The sequence below is a fragment of the Ambystoma mexicanum genome, chromosome 1q, assembly GCF_040938575.1.
Source record: "Ambystoma mexicanum isolate Mex_15411 chromosome 1q, UKY_AmexF1_1, whole genome shotgun sequence".
NCBI lineage: Eukaryota > Metazoa > Chordata > Amphibia > Caudata > Ambystomatidae > Ambystoma > Ambystoma mexicanum.
Genome location: NC_090922.1, coordinates 202,107,477 through 202,129,536, shown reverse-complemented (window position 1 = coordinate 202,129,536; position 22,060 = coordinate 202,107,477). Strand labels below are relative to the sequence as shown.

The following is a 22,060-nucleotide window of genomic DNA, read 5'->3' as shown; positions in this document are numbered from 1 at the left end:
CCACTCCCCTGCCCCTATAATTTCTATCTCCGCGTTGCCTTGGTATGAAGCCTCTCTAAACCCTGCACAACGAGTTCCACTTGTTGTGTCCATCATGGGTGGGGGCTCTGGAATGCTACTTCTCCAACACCCTGTAATTTTCCTGCCCTCTGCAAGTGACCAAGCAGGCCCTTGCCCTCTTTCACCCTTTTTGGGAACCTCCTCCATTCCCCAATCCAGCAATTCATCTCCCCTTGGGGTCCCAACTGCCCTGCACTCTATAGTTTCATCTTCCCATACCCTACAATTAACCTCCCCTCTAGACTCCAAATGCCCTGCACTCTATAATTTAGTGCAACTCCCCTGATCTGGGAACCACACAGAATGCCTAAAAATGTGTGTCCAGCCCTGCATCCCATCTCCCCTAAAACCCAAACAAAATGTGTCCTGGTGACAGCCAAACACTTGCCTGGGTGAGAGGCGGTCCTAGAGTGGGTGGGAGAAACCGATTCATATAAGCCTTTGGAGAAAGGGTTCTGGGTCTCTCACACTCTCTTCTTGGTTGATGGCCATGGTGTGCTGATGGTGGGAGAGAGGGGGTGGCAGCAGAGCTCAGGAATCCCCTTCCGCAAATGACCCTTTGCCCCTCAACCTGCACTATATTTCCACCAGTAGGGCTCCTGGCCTGTCTGCCCTCCCTTGTCTCTGCCTCTTCCTGTGTCTCTGTGTCTGTCTCTCTTTGTCTCTGTCTCTCTGTTTTCCTGTGTGGCTTTCTCCCTGTGTGTCTCCATTCATGTCTCTCTCCCTGTGTGTCCCTCTGTGTGCCCCTCTGCACCTGCCCCTCACTCTCTTTTTCCCCCTCACCATCTCTACTGGCCCCCTCCTCCAACTCCCTCTCCAACCCTTCTCTTTCTCCCATGAAGTACTGTCCCTCCTTTGCATTCAAGGGTACTCCCCAGGCCCCCGGGTTCCATGCCAGTGGGTGGGCCTAGCTAGTATGCCTGCCATCAATATCCCGCCTTGTGCCGATAGACCTGTGCCGGCAATCACCTGCGTTCAGTGTGTATAATTTATCCTGCTGGTAATTAGTTTACTCCTCTTCCTGTAGTTAATCTGTTCCTGGTTTCTACACAGACTTTGGTGCCTTCCTTGTGTTCCCACCTTTCAGTGCAGTCTGCCTTTTATAGCCAGAGGGGGGAACTCAGTCCATCTGCATACACAACTCACCACCACCGGGTCATTTGACTCACTGGTCCAAAACTGTGGTTCTGACTGGGGTCTCCCTCACAGCCCCCTGCTTTTTGGCCTGCCTCCCACTTCCAAGGTGCACAGCTTAACAAGACCTTGTATGTGCCTTCTAAGAGTCTGCATCCACAGAGGAAGGTGCCAACCATTTCAATCAGCATAGCCACATAGTGCATTTCTCGTGCCAGCCATACCACTGACACAGGCACATTGTCATGTGGGTCCCTGCTGAACTAGTTAACTACCACTGGGACCGCAGCTGCCTGGTTGCTGACTATGCCACATGCCAGATCCACCCAGACTGCGGAGACAGTTGTGTCAGTTATACAGTGGCAGACTCGCACACGCAACTCATTGTCATTCATGAAAATGGATAGGTGGTGCAGCCAAGGCAGCATGACTCATCATGTTCAAGCGTATCAATGAGTCGGTCCAGGATTCAGACACCCCTGGAACAAGTATACGGTTGTGGCTCATTGTGTGACTATTACTGACTGAGAGTTAAAATAAAAAGTTCCCAAAACACCACATCATCCAATTGATTCTCTGACAATTAGTGCTGATGCTCAAAGGACCCGGCAAGCACCCCCACAAATTAAGCACTTTGTGGCTAACAGAGAAGCCACCTGAGCCGCTCCATGTGCTTTCTGTGAGAAGCGTGTGTTGGGCACAAGCTTGAGATCAATTGCATCTGTTGTGAGACATCCTCTGGTAGATTCCTTGGATGTACTGTTCACTACCGCCACCCTATGCAGATAGCGAATCCTTTGAAACAGCCCAAACAAAGATGATATGCCTGAATATATATAAGTTACTCTGTAACATGAATAATGCAGTCTGACTCAAGGGCGTCGCTATCCCCCAGATAACCATTGCTGCATCCTATTTCTTGTTCCTTTTTTCGTCTTTTGGTTTTGGTGCCGATATAGAGTAAGGACATTCGCCCGATTGGGTTGCCCTTCTTTTAGGCAAGTTCTTTGGCCAGTGTGCATGCTTAACCTCTAGCATTGGCTGCCTCCAAGCCAACATTCTTCCTTTCTATTGCTTCGAGACTGGCGTCCTTGAGATGGTGGAGGACACAATGGGTTTTCTGAATGAGGGAGGTGCATGTGTACCTCCTTTGCCTTATCACCCTGTGACTTTCAAAATGGTTAACCAAGAAGAACATAATTCTGTTCGCCTGGATTTGGGCGTAAAAGGTCCTGGGGTGCCTTTCCCTTTCCTCTCTAGTCAAGCTCAGTTTGAGGCTTTTGGGTAAGACGCACTGCCCACATATTTGCCCACATATTTTCAGTTGCGATAAGTGTCAATGTAGCTGCCCATATTTTCTAACATCTTCCAGTAGCCACTGGTGGAATATAGTTGGGTGCTCAGCCAACCTCTTTCCCTAGTGGCTGGATAACTCACAGGGCCAATGGCCCGCCAGATACTTTGGACTGTGGTTCCCATGATCTCTCATGGGAACCACATGATGTGAGTTTCAGGTCGAAATATCTGCAAAGGCAAAGGTTGCAGACCCCTGTCTTACAGTCAACAATTGTGGGTGTCTATGCAGGATCATCTTGGACCTGCTGAAGACTGAATCCCTTCACATTGTCTTACTCAGTCTTTTGAGAAAATGATTACTACTTTTTAAATTCTCTGTTTTAGATCCACATGATATGATACGATAGGTTATTTATAACACGCTTAATACGCAGAGGTTTCTAAGTGCGGACCAGGGGATTGAACCTTTGCTGCTCTGTGTCGTCTTGCTTCCAAGGCGAGCACGTTGCCCCTGAGTTATCCTCCCGAGACATGCTCCATCTTGACCTTCTTCAATCTCCTCGTCTGTGATCCAGTGGTTTACCATCAAGTCTGTGCTTCTTTTTAGTTTCGCATAAATTAACTGGTTTATTATTGTTCAAATCCTCTATTTCTGTTGAGGAAGATGCGTTTGCTCCTGGATGCTGCAGACCTTTGTGACACAGATTCAGGCTTTGGTGCTTTCCAGATGGGACACGATGAGCAATACATTTATTTTAAACCTTTAAATTATAGGTTCACACTACTGTGACATGACTAATTTCATGTCCCTGCCATACAGAACCACACCACCCACCCCACCCCACAATTCTGATCAATAAACTGGAAGTGATTTGTCAAAACTTGAAATTTATTTAAAGAATTTAGTCAACTTCAAACAAGGTTTTATCAAGGAAATCACTACAATGTTAGATACTCATAAACAGTAAACACGACAAATGTGTCCTTGCTTATATGAATCTTACTAACAGCAATTCACATCAACATTAATTTCCATCATCAAACAGATATACATATAATACTCTAAAAGATGCCAGGTATTCTAAATAGACTGCTGCTGTGATTGCTTCCATCTAAGCAACATGGTATACTTTAAGTAGTGAATCCCGCGAATCGACCAATGTGTGTATATATTGTTATAAAACATTTCATAATACTTCAAGAACACTTGATATTCTCCCGTGGCAAGACAAGTATGGTATCCAAGAAAAGTTACTTGAACAATTGAATTGTGCCCTCTTCTCTCAACACATGTGTGCAGCTTTTTATTAAACTTGTGTGCTCAACTTTCAATCTACATCTGTGTTGGCCTTCAATCTGAACACATGTTTGCAGCTTTCATGTGAGCATTTATTAGTCTATAAGTGAGCATAGCTTTCAATCTACATGTGTTTTGGCTAGACCTGCAATATTCTAAAGTACCAGGTACCATGGTAAAACACCTCTGCCCCATCACATGGTTCTTCAAAATGCATTTGGAGGGAAAGGAATAGCTCGGTGTTTACACTTGGCATGATGTTATGTGAATTAAATGAATGCTACCTTTTTATTTCTGTTGTGCAAACATGCAATTTATGACTAGGATTCCAATGGCCACAAATAGCACAATATCTCAACAGAAAATAGGGTTATTTGATGACACTATGATCTGTATGATTCTATGCTGGCTTGAACCAAGGATTCTATTTTAATTTGGTCTAATTCTCCAAAATCAATATGCATTCAAGTCCACAAATTGCTGTTCATTTTAAACTGTGCCTCTCAATAGAAAATGCATTGGTTTTTAAGGATATGACAATTCAGTTGCATTCAGTTTCAAAGAGAAGACACTGGACATTTTATTTAGCAATGCACCTGTATCTTTGTTAAATAAGCATTCCCCTTGGCTCCCAGCCCTGTATTCCACTGATTTACCATGAGCAGTACTTATGGGAAATGTGGATTTATATTAGGGGTTTCTATACTTACATTTGAAAATGTGCTTCTTATTTTTGGAGAATCAGATGGGACCCCCTCAGTCTGTAATTACTATGTCGACGAGATCCCCAGTTTCCAATATGGACATGCTCATTTGTCCCTGTAAGGCCTTCTTCCTCTGATCAGTTTTGCGACCCAAATTCCTGAGGTTCGGGGTGCTGGAGTGAGGTGAATCCCAGTTACTTGTTCAGGCATCTTCCATTCCAAGCTAAATAAAATAGAGTGTTAGTGAATGTGGAGTGAAGGGCATGGAAAAATACAATGGGACTTTAAAAAGAAAATGACACATTTCTACATTATACTTTGCATTATTTTAGTTAAACAAAATGTACATCAACTACAATCACTGAAAATGAACACAATGCTATTAAAATACACAAGTGGATTTTTATTCTATTCTTGGGATCCAGGAACACAGCACTTGTGATGAAATCCTGGCATTGTTCCTCTAGTTTTTAAAGCTCAAAATATCCGTCCTTAGGCCTGTACCATTCTTAAATACCCTCTCTGTACACATGACACAGTTCCACAACCACGTGCATTTTTCCAAGTCTTACTTACTGATCAGGCAATAGCTGAAAAATACACAATTTACTTTTGTGTCTTTAAAGAATGTACTTCATTGAAAATGCTTCATGGGTGCGCACACAGTTATTTGCATTTTGCAAGGGCACCCTATTTATTATGGGCCAGAGGCGAAATACAGCAAACAACTTTTTTGAACAATGCCTCTCTTGTTCTTTCAGAAAGACTTTTCTGTTGTCAGTTTGCTTTATGCGATTATTGTTTGGGTCTGAATTTCTTATGCTGGGCGTGACCATGTATCCGGTCTCTGCGCCTCATCCCATTTGTCATTACAGGCTGTCTGTCCATCATGACGCTTCTTGTCTCTTTTCCAGAGCATGGAAGCTTGATCAGATGACAGTTTTCTTTTCTACCCAGGGTTACATTAACGCCACCGTGTTGTGGCTCAACATCTCCAAAGTACATATCTTGGGTCACCTCTTGTAGTATGTATATCAGCTTCAGATTGATGCTGGATGCAAAGAGATTCCGAGGAAAACAACATTTGAGACTTATTCAGCCCTAGATTTTAATTTCCAGTAGATCTGCTCTGGCCTTAACTGCAGGAGCCTATTAGTTTTTATGGGAGATTCCTCCTCAAGCTAAACTCACCCCCTGCTGTTGTTTCTTGGAACGTGTGAAAACAACGCCTTTGCCATATTGCACTATTTGTTCAACTTGTTATTGTTTGAAGCTCCTTTGCTTTTTCCTTTTTGTTACTTTTGAAAATTCCTTCTGTTATGAATTTTATTAAAGTGCAATTTTTTCACGCTTTTCTTTTTTTATCCTGCTGTAATGCTTATGCTTTGAACTGTTTCCTATTATTTCTTATACTTATTTTACTTTATTATTTGCCATGCCCTCTCACCTTTGAATAGGTGGATTTGCACTTTCCACATTTAAAAAAAATAAATAAAAGAAATTAAAACGATTAGGGCCTGGAAAGCATGGATGCTAGTTCTGGGTATGCCTGGAGGTGGCTAGCACGTGGGATTATTATTATTTTTTTTTAAAGAGACATCTACTGCCTTTTTTTATTGTAGTTTTTCAGTGTGAAAAACAAGGATTTACAAGCACCTCCACTGAAAGACATCTACTATCTTGTGCCCCGGTGCTTTGGTCTCCTCTTGTTTCAGAACGCAGGATCCAATTAGAATGGAGGAATATAGACTATAGACATCTTGTTAACATCCCAAAGCCATTTTGGCTAGATAGCCCTCCCCACTTTGTAGATTCAAGCATGAATGGCAATCTCAAGCGACAACCTAGATTGGCTGAATCATGAGCCAGGCTTTTATACGATTGGAATCACCTGCAGCACTTTAGGCAAGAGCGGTGCAAGAGGTTGGGGATCAGAGGATGGGGGTCGCTAGCAGCTTTTTTGAAGAAGGGCGAGGCAGCACCTACTAAGTCGGGAGGAAGGCTGGAACACGAGGAAGAGACGCTTGCATAGGGCGCACTTCATCCACAAGTCTTTTGGTTATGCCATATTTTGACCCAGTTGTCCCACTTGAAGGCTATTCGGTGGTCATTCCATAATCCAAGCAGTTTGCAAAGAGGGAAAATGTAGGGTGTGGATATACACGGGCCTTTCATCTGCATATTGTGAACAAGGAGATCCATTTGTAAAAATGTGCTCCTAGGTACATAACACCGAAAAACAAACAGGGCACCAGAACTGTGGAAATCGATACAATAACGTTCAATTTTTCGTTTGTAAATAGCCTGCATTTGTATGCTTTGCATGCTATCAGAGGGAGGCTATTAGGGTTATATCGAAATATTGTATATTGAATGTACATATCTCGAATATTTTATATTGAAAACTTTTACAGTGAATGCTAATTTTTTTTATTGGGCGTTGGCCCCGAAAACCCCTTTTTCCAACCCCTAAAAATCCACCCCGACCGTTTCCCCAAAAAATATTTAACCCTTTACCGCACCCCTAAATGCATTCACTCTAACGGGTTTCAATATAAAAAAATCGATATATACACTGTATACCAGCTATTAGTTGTTTATTGATCTACAATTTTTCACAATAAGTTTAAGTACAAGTTAAAACACTTTCAAATGTAATTATCCATTTAAAAAACATTCAATTTGCTTATACATTTTTGCTGTTCATCACTTTTTGATAGCACCTTTTTTGTGCTTATGTAAATAGTTGATATTGACTGGGGCTCATACAGAGGCAGTGAAGCTGAGGGCGAGTTCTTGATAGAGACTTTAATGTGTTTGACAAAAACTCAGCAATGCCAACACTTTTCTGTAGAGCGTCCTTTGAAGGTTGTGACAGCGACAGCTTCCTGGACCACATAGGACAGGGGTTTGCGTCCTTTAGCTCGCCAGATGTTTAGAACTGAAATTCCTATCAGCCCAAGCCAGCATAGTCAACGGTGTGTGATCATGGGAGTAGTAGACCAAAACATCTGGTTGCAGAGCCCTGGTGACATCATGTATGAAAGGTATGTCAGAAATGCAGACCAGCTATATCAAGAGTTTCCATAGGAGAGCTCATTGTGACGGGGATTGGTGTTCTTGTAGGAGGCCTTTGCGTTGTAATACATGCATGGACTGGTTTCATGGATTTTCGCAGAGATATTTGACAGGCTCGTTAATATCTATTAGTGAAATACACAGATGGCAGGGCACACTGTGGGAGGGCATTTACAAACTGTGTTTGACCTGCTGGAGAGATGGGCCCTTCAGCTAAGACTTCACTGCGGGGGAGGTGGCATGCACCACAAGAATCAGACCCTGCCATATGAAGAAGTTCCCGCTCTTTTCCATGGGAAAATGCAAACATACTAATAGATTTCATGGCTGATCAAAACAGCTTGAACTCATCACATGTAAGGGCATTTAATTTCCATCAGTAAAATATAAGTACATAAGTGGCTTTCACAAAACAACATGTAGAAAGGAAGTCTGAAAATACACAGAACATGTACAAAGGAAGTGTAAAAATGCGCGTCCTTTTCGCTGCACATGCATGTCCGAATCCCACAAGGCCTAGTAGGACCATAACTGTATTTTACTACTCTTGCCATTCTTATTTTACTCTTTAAACGTTGTGTGGGGTCCCCCACAAGTTGGGCTGCATCTTGGGGACCTCGCGCAGGTTCCCCCGTAACTGTTGCTGGCACCCCGATAACATGCTTTTGAAAATGTGTAACTCGGTCTAAACCTGGAACACGTACACGCACCCCTAAATCCAACATGCAAACCCACCTTCCTATGCGGAGGGGTCTTTATGCCTGCCTTCGGGTGGCATAGAGATTGAGGGATTTGCGTGGCCATTTCACTACTGAGTGGCTGCGCTGGTGGTTCCATGAATATGAGTCGTTTGGTGCAATTGTGGGTGTGCGAGTGACTGCTTGTGGGCAGTTCCTTGTAACAGGCACTTCTTTGCATGTTCTTCCCCATTTTCTGTGTTCCGCCCCCTTCACAGCCCTCCGCACAAGCCATGCCCATGCTCTGTATGGTGTCTCGTGCAAGGCGCTCGGCGGTTAGCAGAGACATGCAGAGTCTGCGCTTACTCCACCCAACTAATGGAAAGGTACCCGCGCAGTTCTCTATTTTCCGCACAAATAATTCCATGAATCGAGCCCAATGATGCTAATGGCTTTCACGTGAGAATACAAAAATTTGCATCGGACCCCAATGCATGGGACACCCATTCATTTCTATTGGTAAAATGTAAATCGATCAATCACTTTAACTGGTCAACATATACAAGTTGTGTGTGTACCCTGACATGCAAATGGGAGGACATGCAGGTTTGGAATGGCTCCTAGGGCAGTAGGGCAATGCCACAAGATTTCCCTGTTAGGGAGATTTTCCATAATGCCCTGTGTCATGGGCTTCGGGGAGAAGCAAGGCCTTCAAGCAGGAGCTGTGATCCAGTTGTCCCCACTGGATCTGGGGAAAGGAGTGTCACAGAGTGTTCCTTCTGGTTTTCTTTGGAGAATAAGAGCTTTGCTGCCAGATTCTTTGGGAGGTCAAAGGATGCTGGTGCAGAGCTTTGATCCTTCCTCAAGCAGCAGACCTGTCAGAGTGTAAGTTCAGAGATCCAGCTGTAGACAAGTTGGGTGGACATGGGGGTCTGCTTTTATCCTCCTCGGGAACCAGTGGGTGAACATGACACTCAATCAAACACCAGGCATAATTCAAGCCAATCGCAGACCATCCCTTCATGCACACCATGCATTACGCAAAGGTCTCTCACACAAATGAATGCTTCCACACTGTCCCAGACAGGCATATGCATACGCCTGGTCCTGGGACACACACTTCCAGTTGCTAAAGATGCCAATCTCCTTGGACACACACGAGGGACAAGGGATAGTCATGTGACACCTCAAGTCTTCAAGGAAAACAACTACAACCTCCATTATAATGAATGGGGTAGAGAGTCAAAAAAGGACCCAGTCAGATAAAATGGGGCACACCCAGTGGAAACATTTTACACAGATGACAACCCCAAAGACTAGGGAATGCCTTTGGGGTACCGCTGCTTTAGAAGACTTGAGGGCCTTAAGGCAGAGAACAAAAACAGAGACCCCCACTATCTGTTAGGCTTGAGATGAAGGCTGGCGGAGAGAGAAACAAGTAAGAACCCCAGACAATGAAGCAATGAGTACAGGGGTGTACCCCTTGTGGTACAACGTGGGATTTCTGACTAACACACCACAACATAGTTTTGTGGGCCAATGTTTTCTAGATTCATGGCCATTTTGATAACTTGGTGCACTGAGCGTCCAGAAGTTTTACCCAGTGTTGTTTGTTCTGAGAGCTGAAAAGGCATACTTACCCACAAGTGCCCCAAACATGCTTATTTGGAGCACCTCAAACCATTTCTTGCAAAAAGTCACAAATGTGCACTTTGTGTGCCTATTTCTATTGTATTGTCCTAGTCCAACCCTTAGAACGTGCAGTTCCCATTATCAAGTGCAAAAGGTACAGTTTACGAGGGCTTTCACAAGAGAGAAAGAACAAATGGACTTTGACCCACTCGCCCCATTAATGGCAATGCAATTCTTAGTACCAATTCTGAAATAAACAAATTACAAGGCATTCACAAGAGAGAATGTAAACATGTTTTAAAATACCTTTACCATGAAAGCCCAGATGCAAATTGATGGCTTTTAGGAGAGAACATTTACAAATTGGGACTGGCCGCTGCTGCACGACACATTTTATGCTCCAACATTACACAATGGACAAATTTAGTGGTGGTGAAATGTTTTTGTTCTGACTGTTAAAGGTCACCCAATAAGCTGAAACCATTGCCTTTGAGTACATCTAGGAGGGAGATGACATGTGAGGAGGGACACACAGCTTAAGGGTGCTGTTTGGCTATTTGCTCATCCATTGACTGCCCATGGCCATGCTAAACCCTATGACCATTCCAACCCACTACCTTCCCATTCCTGTACAAAACACATTCTCCTTTTATCTCTCTGAGGTAGCTTTATCAAGCAGTAACATCAAACGTTTGCCTGTCAGTGTCATACTTTGTTATCGGCTGAGAGTGTATGGCCAGATCAGCTGTAAATGTACAAGTGCTGTATTAAAAATGTCCTAACCAAGTGTTCCTTCAGCCACTTTATCTATATCCATTGCCTGTACGGAGGAGCAGTTAAAACAAGCATTGACAATGCACACAGTTTTGGCTGGTGTATATATTAGAGAGAGGCTTTTTACAGGCACTGCTATCATCACATGCCCTGGTCATCAAACCCCTTTGCAGCTGTTGCCCCCTTATGTCTAGAATTCACCTCTATGTGAGTGCCTCGCTCATGACTACACACAAGGCCAAACTGTTAGCTTTGCCTATGCTTTTCATACGGGGCGTGGCACACTGGTGCCTGTGTAGCCTTGCTGAAATTTAGTGAAGATGTTTTCTTGAAAGTTGATGCTATGTAGGGTTTGGATAGCTCAGCTAACCCAGCAAAGCGGCTTATTGCCAGAAAATCCAAACATGAGTTGAATGTCATCTTCTTAATGGAGAGAGGAACACACCCTATAAGGTGGCTGCCTGACCATAAAGTATCTGCCAGCTACTCTCTGTTTCAGAAGGGGTGGGGTGGGGGGGTTGACGTGAACAAAGATGTATTTAATCGTGACCCTGGAACTTCTGGAAGACGGGGAAAGTCTGCTGATCAAGGCACCAATGCACAATCCATTGACAATTCAAGGGACTCCACCTCTCGAGCGAAGGCCAGTATGCCATGCAGCGCCCCTTCCCATTTCACAAATGCCCTCCCCCCCAGAGAGACATGCAATATTTTCGCTGCACGCAGCTTCAGACAGGCACTGTGGTAGTTTTGGCTTTCCTTTGTGAGTTAACTGGGAAAAACGACAACTCTGCCTCCAGCTTGTGGGAGATCTTTGGAAACATTGCACATGCTCCCTTCTGACAGTGAGAGGGGTGGGAGGATTTTGGGATGTGACTTCGCCGTGTGGGAGTAAAGGAAAGGCTTTAGATGTGCCTCACATGTGTGGGGTGAGCCTGAAAGCACGGAGCTGTGGCTGTCCTCAGCTATCTCTTCCTTGGACGGTGAAGCCCCCCAGCCCCCCCTCCCATCACATCACCATTATTCCTTCTGCAGCAGTGAACATTGCTGTATGCATCCACTTCAACAGCGCCAATGGGCGCCACTCTGCGACTCAGGGCAGTGCTTTAGGTGGTATGCAAAATCGAGGGAGGGAGTCTCGGGTGGTTTTGTTTGCATCCAGTCTGTATATTGTAAAATACATCTCTCTGACTCTGTTGGTAAATACATCTCTGTTAGTAGATACATCGCTTTCCTCACTCAGCATATCAACAATACCGAGAGTAACTCATCCTCATTTTGGAAATAAACCACGAGGAGAAAGGGGAGGGGAACAAATAACACCAATGTGGATTCCAGGTGTGTTTACATACAACTAGAAAGCATTTTGGGAACATAAGAATGGCCAGAGATTTTTATATTTGACAGATGTGCCCGTGGACGTGATTGAGGCATGAAATCCTTCGGCGCACGCAATGCACGCTGGGCTAGGTGCTCATCTAATTTGTCACAGTACTCGCCCTAACAGTAACATGTCTGCAAACCATGAACCATATATACTCATCTGGACAGCTTCAGGTCTCTGGTGTGAGGCTTGGGCTGTCCTAATTGAGCACAGGACATCTTCCCAATTCCCTAAAGGCATTGGCGATGTGTAACTAAGCTGTAAATGATCTTATGCTATGTGCCCTGATACCCTTGGGTCTGGGGCGCAATACAAATAATAAAACAAACAAACATTCATCCCACAGAAAATGGACTAGTAGTCTCTGCAATTCTCAACTACTGTGAGTCAACTAGTGCAAGTCTCAGGGAGTTGTTCTCAGACACCTGATGTGTGTGAACAGGAGTAATGGGGACAGAAGTAGCCTTTTCTCAGAGGGAGTCATTGAAAAATGCTGGGTTTCCACCCCGTGTAGCTGTGGCCCACTTAAAGCCCTGCCTCGAGGTAGTCTGTACACGATGTATGTATTCGTTTTCTATAGTTTACCCACAGCTGGAATGCAATGGTGTGTTGTACAGCAGAGGGGGGCAGTCGGAGTTGGTAAGAGTGCAGGTCTTGCAATCAGGGACTGGCTAGACATTCCTCGAAGAGTAGAATCTTAATTTCCTTCCTGAAATGCACGAGGATGGGTGCTTGTCCTAATGGTGGTATTTTGCTGCACAGTCATTTCGTGTCTTCTTCTGATTTTGCAGGGCCACCATATTTTCGCTTGTTGTTGTGTTGCAATGGCCTGCGGAGGTGAATGTTGTTTCTGCCAGACAGGTGGGAATCTCGGGTGCCACTGCCTTGAAGGTGGTGCGGCCTATCTTGAAGGTGATAGGGGCTTGTAGAGGTAACCCGGGCACCTCTTTGGGGGAGAGAGCTTTGTGGTCAGCTGTCTTTGCACCTGCTGGACTCCTTTCAGCAGGGGTGTATGGACCGGGCAGAAACATTTCAATGCAAGCTGCACACGTATCCTGCTGTGGTGGTCCAACAGCTGATCAAAAAATACAATGCAAAAGTTCCCTTCTCTCTACTCTTTTGCGTCTCTCAAAATGTTTTTCCTACAAGGTTGTTTTTCGCAAATGAAATGAAAAGTTCTCTAAAAGAGACAAAAAGAAAACAGCAGCAACAGTTGTATTCTTTCTAAATGTGTCCCCGGGCATTTAGCGAGAGCAGCCTCGCTTTCGGATCCACCTCTGTTTTCTAGTCAACTTCGAATCTTTGCCCGTTCCACTTTTTGTTTCTTTTGTTCCTTTTGTTTCAAACAGTGGGCCACGTCCCCCGCTCCTTCCCGTCCCCTCTTCTAGTAGATGTGTGCTTTTTTGGGTTTGTTTCATTCAGTTGCTTCGAAGTGTGCCCATTGAATTTGTACAAGAAAGCTCTACTGAAAGGAATCTAGCGATGAAAAGAACGCCACCTCTTTTTTTCCCCCACTAATGACATCTTCCCTGAAAACCAGAGCCGCCACACTACCTCGCCACAAGTGGTCGAAGTGTACGGAAAGAAGTAGCGGAACTATGTTCCCGGCTGACCTGCGCCTGCCCCCCGCAAACCTCATTGCCACGCCCCCTTCCACGCGCAGTCCAAACCCCGAAACAAACACGTTTCAGGCAATGTTCAGTGCAAGTTTCAACTTCTTCCTACACTTTTGTTTTAAAACGGAACCATTCCGGAATAATGTATTTAAAAATTAAAAGTATAGGTAAGGTGCACCCCTCCAACCAGTGCCCAACACACTGTTCCACACCTCCCTCTGAGTTCCGCAACTCCAGTGAGCTGGCTGCAGATTCTACCATTTACACACGCCAAACATTTTCGTGTCTACGTCCAAAAAATGTGAATCTTCGTCCGACCTCGAATCGCGTGCAAATTCTGTAGATTCTAAAATGCCTTGAATTAACTTGTTCACATTTTCTATTGGCTAAGCACTGGTAATAACACTTGGGGCCTAATTCACAGAAGCATTTTATAATGGCGCAATCCCATAGGGAAACACTCTGTGAATCAGATCATAAATTGTATGGCAGGAAATATACCTGCTACCCTTGGCGAGGGCACAATATGCCAACTTCCAGACAAGACCCTGTTCTCTAAAACCATAACGGTGGTGATTTGGCACAGTGCAAAAGATTTAAAATATAACATATGCCTGTGGCTATTGTCTGGTTTCCTAGGTTTGTAAAAGATCTGGGGCGACGCTAATGTTGGGACTCGGGGCTAGCTAGCCTTTTGGTTGTAACCGCTGAGCTTCTATCCAGGGGTACAACCTATAACCCCCCGCCCCCGGGCCCCACCTAGCGACGACTCTGTTCCTGGTAGATATTGGCTTTGTAACCACAGAGAGCAAATGTGTTGCCACAATCCTTTATGTGACCGCAGCTGGCACACATGTTTTCCATTTAGATTCACTTCTAAAAGGCTTTCATTAGTTTCTTAATAGAAATAGGTGCAGTACAAAAGGTTGTATTTGTTTCCACTGAACTTTACTCTTGAGATGAAAGATCACAATAAGAGATTGAGGCAGGAAGATAGGGGCTTGGATCAGGAGCGAGTGCATGGAACCCTCCAACAGGAGAAGTGGTTGCGATGAAAAGACTAAATCAACAGGAATGGAAATAAATAAGGCTGATTTGCAAGGGGCTCCTGTCTAGCAATGATGTGGACAGTTCATATGACATTGGGGGACGGACGGGGGTGGCTAAAGTATCGATCCTCTTTTTGACAAAGGTTGTATTAATTGTAATTGGTTATTTATAATGCAATTAATACCCAGAGGTTTCTAAGCGCAGACCCAGTGGTCAAACCTGTGTTGCTCTGCACCGTCTTGCTTCCAAGGCGAGCGCGTTGCCCCTGAGCTATCCTCCCGAGACTGTGCGTTGTGCAAATGTTGGTGTTGCACAGTCCAGCCTTCCTTGAATTGCATGTGTTGGCTGGGACTGATATCTAGGTATGCATTGACCTTCACGACAAGCATTAGTGGAGGATGGTGCCCTGCTGCCTTGCTTGCATAGTATTTGTTGGGTGATACCAATCTCTAGGAGTCCGTTGACTCTCTGGTGCCTTCCTTTCATTATATGTGTTGGATGTGATCGATATCTAGGTATGCGTTGACTTTTAGAACCCACATGAGGGGGGGATTTGACCCATGTGCCTTCCTTGCATTGCATGTGTTGGGTGATACCAACGTCTAGGAATGCATTGACTCTCAGAGCCCACGTGAGTGGAGGACTGAGCCCTGCTCTCTTGCATGCGTTGTATGTGTTGGGTGATACCAATCTCTAGGAGTCTATTGACTTTTGGAGCCCACATGAGCAGAGGTTTGGGCCCTGGGACCTTCTTTGCATTGCATGTGTTGGGTTTAATGGTAATCTAGATATATATTGATTCTCACAACCTATGAGAGTGGAGGATTTGACCCATGTTCCTTCCTTGCATTATATGTGTTGGGTGATACCAAAGCCTAGGAATGCATTGACTCTCAGACCACGTGACTGGAGGATTGAGCCCTGCTGCCTTATGTTCATTGTATGTGTTGGGTTATACCAACGCCTAGGAATGCATTGACTCTCAGACCACGTGAGTGGAGGATTGAGCCCTGCTGTCTTATGTTCATTGTATGTGTTGGGTGATACCAAGCTCTAGGGGTCTGTTGACTTTCGGAACCCACATGAGCAGAGGTTTGGGCCCTGAGACCTTCCTTGCATTGTATGTGTTGGGGGATACCAACATATAGAAATGCATTGACTTTCAGAGCCCACGTGAGTGGAGGATTGAGCCCTGCCATCTTGCATGCATTTTATGTGTTGGGTGACACCGATATATAGGTATGTATTAACTCCCAGAGCCTACGTGAATGGAGGATTGAGCCCTACCATCTTGCATGCATTGTATGTGCTGGGTGATACCGATATCTAGGTATACCTTGACTCTCAGAGCCCACGTGAATGGAGAATTGAGCACTGCTGTCTTGCGTGCATTGAATGTGTTGGGTGATACCAATCTCTAGGAATCTGTTGACTTTCGGAGCCCACATGAGCAGAGATTTGGGCCCTGGGACCTTCCTTGCATTGCATGTGTTGGGTGATAGCAATATCTAGGCATGCATGGGCTCTTAGAGCCCACGTGAGAGGGGATTGGGCCCTGCTGTCTTGCAAGCATTTCATGTGTTGGGCCCTGCTATTCTCAGTTGACCCCCAATCCTTCACCAGCATGCTTACAGGATGCACATTTCATGTGGCAAGTCTTGAAGGACCCATCACTTGAAATGGTTCTTTCTGTATTCTCCGCCCATTAGCTCAGCTGTATAGAAATGCTTCTGCTGGCATGAGGTGGCCTGCACGGAGCACTACACGACACCTGTGGGTCTGACATGACTGCTGGCTGCCAAGAGCATTGACCATTACCTGGCCTACGGCATGTCAGACCAGAACACTTTGTGAATCATGACAGACACTTATTGCACATTATTTACAGCATGTGTGAACACTCGGCACCGGGATCGGCACACACAGGTTGGGAATGTGTTTTGTGAATTGAATGTATTTGTTTCAGCAAACGATCACATGCCAGTTTGCATCTCCAAGACAAGGACAAGAGCGGTTAGAATCAACAGGCACTTAAATCGCTCCGAAGTAAATAAGACATCTCTGTGATGTGCTGCTTATTCATCAGGACCACCGACAATAGGCATCAGCATGTGCCCAGTATACTATGCCTGAAACCCGACACTTCTGCAACAGGTCATGGACTCGATTTTCCACTCCGATCTGGGGGCGAACAAGTTTAAGAAGGAAACTGCCTTGGGCTATTATGGAGCCCCCTTAACATCAGAACATAAACAAGGCAAACACTCTGATACTGTAGAAATCACGTCACGGGCGGGGCGCGTACATGGCCGGTAATGGCCCGCCAGACCGAGCCACGGCAGGCCCGAGTGAAAAGAGGGCTCGGACCCCAGTGTTTTCCCGGGATCCAAATAGTTTAATATGGGTTATGGGTTATGGGCTTCGTGCTATTGTGTGAACCCAATCTCCCTGGGGGAAAAAAAAACAAAGAGAAAAAAAAGATGTGCTCCTCCTTTGGAAAAAGGACACAGTCCCTTTTCTATTTCCATGGTGTCAGTGGGCTGGATGAGCCCCGGTCCAGTAGGTAAGTGGTGTGGAGGGAGGAGGGAGAGGAGAGAGGCTCCCTGTTGCCACCGCACAATCAAGATGGTACCACCTGGGGAAAGGCCTCGGGTGGCTGGAAAGTGTGGGCGGTACACACTATATTCTCGCTCGCTCTTCCAGCCACCTAATTGGCCAAGCGCCATTCTCCGAGTGCAAATGCTTATTCAAAGATGTATATGAGTAATCCAAGATTATCACATAAACAAGAGAATACCTTGCCGCTACAAGTTATCTCACGTTACCAATAAGAAGCAAGAGACTACCTTGCCAGTACAAGTAATCCCATATTACCAGCCAAGCAACAACATGCGTCGGTGGTACAGATAATCTCAGATTATCACACAAGCAAGCAAATGTCTTGCCTGTACAAGCAACCTCAGATTACCAGTAACAAGCAAGAGAATGCCTTGTGGTACAAGTGATTTTAGATGAATACAAATAAACACGAGAATGACATTGGTACTGTTCACTCCAAATGTAATCTAGTGAGCGATCAGCCACTGGCATGGGCCTCCAATAATCAGCGTCCCCCTTACTAATCCACTAATCCCCCATTTTTGCATTTACCAATAAAACAACCAATCAGCATATGCATACATCAGCAGCCGGGCTGCTTGAACATTCTCACCCTAATCCCATAATCTCTTTCCTGCATCTTGTTGACCTACCTACCTTAAACCAGCCCTCCCAGAAGCAGCTACTCTAACTGGGCAGAACTTGCTAGCACGGAAGCTGGATAGCAACACCATGGGCCTGAAGAGTTGATGCCTGCAGGTTGGAAGCACCCATTCTTTGCATGCTGGTACGGTTCTAGGGGAGTTGGTTTAGGGCACCCATGATGTGTTTTGCCATATAGATGATGTGTGCCCTAAACCAACTCCCCTAGAATCTTACTAGTACATTCTGCCTCGTCCTCTCTCTTGCAGGGCGTAGTGCCCAGATGCCACCAAACGTTCAGAAGTCAAGCTATACATACATTACCTGGCACAATAAACTGAGGCCCAGCTGCGGCAGGGGTCCACAACGCTTCCCCCTAGCTTCAGTGTGCTGCGTGCCGCCTTCCCCCAGCATTGCTGGGGATATTCAAACTTAGGAGTGAGGCTTGAGGGGCCAATTCATAGTAAAATAAACGGCTCTATGTTAGAAGAGCACAGATTTCTGCTTCGAAGTAAAAAGGTCGATTTTTTGTTGAATTGGTAACACAAAATACAGAGGAAGATACAGACATGCATGTCAGAGGTGTTGGAGGTGTTCGCAAATATGTATAAAGCGTGGACTGGTGCCCATAATATTAAAATGATGCATCCTCTGACACAGTCTTCACAATTGTGTTCTTATGTCGATGCATCTAACTGGTTTCCTAACAGCGCACTGATGCCTTCGAGTTCAGGCGCTTTAAACATGTAATACATAAATAAATAATACATACATAAATAAATAAACAAATAAACATTTTAATTGCACACAGCACCAAGAGCATTGGCTCTCGCTGCACGCGATACCATATGCTACTATTATCCAACTCCTTGGGGCTCATTGTGTTGTCCTTGGAAGAATGAAATGCAGAGTCAGTCCTGCCGGGATTCAAACCTGCAACCCGCCGCTGAAGCCCAGCTCTCTGCAGCAGGTGCACAGTCCACTATGCACTCATGCAACTTATTTCCAGGCAATATTTGCAGGAAAACGTTGTATTGGAAAACACAATGTCTAAATATGGCAAGAAAAAATCTAAACACCATTCTCTGTAGCCAAACTCACACTCTATTAAAGACATATCTCGCAGTCTTAAATTCTATCGTAACATTGCCAGCCATAAACTGTGTCTCGCTGATCCTCGCTAAATTCATAGGTAGTCCAGGCAAACATGCCTCCTCCTTTCATCCAGGATTAGCGGCTCGAAGGGACTCCATTGTAATCTCTTTTCATCAGTGCTGATGGACTGGAATCTACCCCATCTTAATCTCTCGCTTATCATGTGGTCCTTAGACACCAGAAGGTGGCAGATATATGACTTTGCCCCCATACATGCAGAGAGCGCATTATCCCGGCTCCACATTCTCTGCCTTGGCTCGGTGTCCATCGGGGGTGTCGTCTTTGAAGTCTTGCGCCGAGTGGACCGGGCCCACTATCAGCCAGGTACCAGCTGCCAACGGGGTACATTCCCTCATTACATGAACCCCAGGAGCCTGCTTGGCCCACATCTCACGGAAAACTCACTTCTCTGGGTAATTGGGTTGGGAGCAAAGCATACTCTTTGTCAGGTGTTGATATCTTCTGCAATCCTACCCAATACGTTAGCTGAGTGGGTTGAGCAACTGCTGCTATGTGTGCATACCTAATCAATCACACGTATGAAAGCAAATATTCATCATTCGCTTATTGTAAAATGGTAGAACGAATAACGTTTAGTTAGGTATTAGCACATATAAAGGCCAAAAGAGAATTTAGATTGTGCTCTGTGCTATTTATGGGTCTCTTTTGTAATTGATGACTGGTCGGGGAGGTTGACGTGTGACGCGCTTGTGTGTGAGCTCTGTGTTCACCCTGCAGGTCAAAGGTTTGATCACTGTGATGTGGTGAATGACTATGCTTGTGGTGAATCACTGTGGTATGTTGAATCACTGTGGCATAGTGGTGTGGTGCATCACTGTGCATGTGGTGAATCACTGTGGTGTGGTGAATCACCGTGCATGTGATGCATAACTGTGGTGTGTTGCATCACTCTGCATGTGGTGAACCACCATGGTGTGTTGAATCACTGTGCATGTGGTGAATCACTGTGGTGTAGTCGTATGGTGCATCACTGTGCGTGTGGTGAATCACTGTGGTGTGGTGAATCACTGTGCATGTGATGAATAACTGTGGTGTTTTGAATCACTGAACATGGTGTCGAACCACCATGTTGTGTTGAATCACTGTGCATGTGGTGAATCACTGCGGCGTGGCCATTCACTGTGGTATAGTCTTGTGGTGCATCACTGTGCGTGTGGTGAATCACTGTGGTGTGAGTAATCACTCTGTTGTGGTAATTCACTGTGCATGTGGCGAATCACTGTGGTGTAGTGAATCACTGTGGTCTTCAGTACTTAGTGCCACTAGCATCTGAGACAAGGCACCCTATGATGGGAAGGGAAGCCCAACCTCTCGTTATAACTAGTTTTAAAGACTTCCCTTTCAAGTTAATGCATTTCATATTTGATGAACAATCAGCATCCATGTTTGTGTTTCCATTGTCATAGTTTTCAAAGATTTGTACTGTACTCTTGTGGTGCACTCGGAGTACAATTCAATATTTAATTGGTATTTGCAATCTTACATATTAAGATGACCTTGACCTGAGGGTGGTGTGTTCAAGTCAGGACCTTGTAGCATCAATCTTACCCAACATCCACTTTTGCACATCAAAAACCGAAACCTACATCATGCTGTGGAGATTTGGGGATTCCATCTCCTGCCTACATTTGTTTGGTGGGGGCGAATGCCCAATATTCTCCTGTCTTCTACATCACTGTTCCTCAGCCCTCCACACCACAGTGTTGCATGTTTGCTCCACGGTAGCCGATGGATGACCAAGGGGTGTGCACGATGTGTGCCATGTGTTTCCCCGGGGGTGGTGTTGCCGCATGGCACACAAGTTCATGCGGAGGAATCCGTTTCAATGCCTGAGCATTGTTACCCTCCCACGTGACTTTCAGCATAAGAGCCATTTTGCTGATGCAGCACTTAGTAAGCACTTGAGAAAGGCAGCCTTAATCATTCGTCCACTCATTGTTTTGTATTTTGTTATTGCCGCTAGATTAAGGAAAAGGCGAGCAGCACCATCCGAGCGGAGCTAGAAAGGCAAACAGAGACTGAAGAGCGGAAAAGGCTCTGAAAGTGGTACAGTGGCGACTTGCCGAAGTATGAACGTAGCACAACATAGAGAAATCGCGGTAAGAAACCCTGCAAAAAAACATCCCACGATGAAAGGACGTCATACCCTTTACTTAGTGGGAGCCCATTCTAAGGCCAGCCTGTGCCACTACAGTCCAGTGCTCCTCTGGACTCTAGTTTTAGGGCAGGCCATGGTCTTGATAGATGAGACATCCTTCACTTGCTCTTTAACTGTGGCGAGAGGATGCCTGTGTGGAGCAGTGCAAGGCATCTCCTCTTACCTCGCATCTCCTAACACCATAACATCTATCCCTCAGATTACCAATTAGCTCAAAAGAAGAAAAAAAAAGAAATCACAGCTGGTATATTTTTGCAAGCGTGTTTCTTTCTTTTCACACCACGCTGGGGTTCCTTACAGGGTTGTTAAAACTTTAATGCGAAGCGCAAGTGGGCTTCCCTGCCAAAATTCACAGAAGTCTGTAAACTGTTCATTACAAGAGCTTGCATTTTTAATGACCCCGGAATACATTCTCCCTGGTGACTCACCTGGCAAGGAGTGTTCCCGCTCCTGCGCACTCACCCTGCGGACAAAAAGAACTATACACAGCCACTGGATCAGAGGGGTGGCGCACTCCGTTACGGCGTGCAGTGGCGGCGCGCGCCGTTCCGTGGGTCCATGCATCAAGCTATCTGCGTCAAATAAATTTAATTTTGCATTGGATCAGTTTCTAAAGATTGTGAGGTACAAGGTGCCTCTTATCTAATAAAGTTAGGACATCACTTAGGAATAGATCGGTATCCAGTGATTTTACCTGATATATACTAACGAAAACATTTTCAACTAATAGAAAATAACAAAAAATACTGATTTAAAATAAAAAATAATATATATATATATATAT

At 45.1% G+C, this 22,060-nt stretch overlaps 1 protein-coding gene and 1 long non-coding RNA gene across 2 annotated transcripts in view; one reads left to right on the top strand and one right to left on the bottom strand.

Annotated features, from left to right (window-relative positions):
- GRIN2D (glutamate ionotropic receptor NMDA type subunit 2D) overlaps positions 1–22,060 on the top strand; it is a 1,678,351-nt gene that overhangs the window by 367,022 nt on the left and 1,289,269 nt on the right. The gene's annotated exons all lie outside the window — the stretch shown is intronic.
- The window catches only part of LOC138526530 (uncharacterized), a 618,058-nt gene continuing 599,484 nt past the window's right edge, over positions 3,487–22,060 (bottom strand). The window contains exon 3 of the long non-coding RNA XR_011283611.1: positions 3,487–4,714. This is a non-coding gene — a long non-coding RNA (uncharacterized lncRNA). The remainder of the gene's footprint in view (positions 4,715–22,060) is intronic.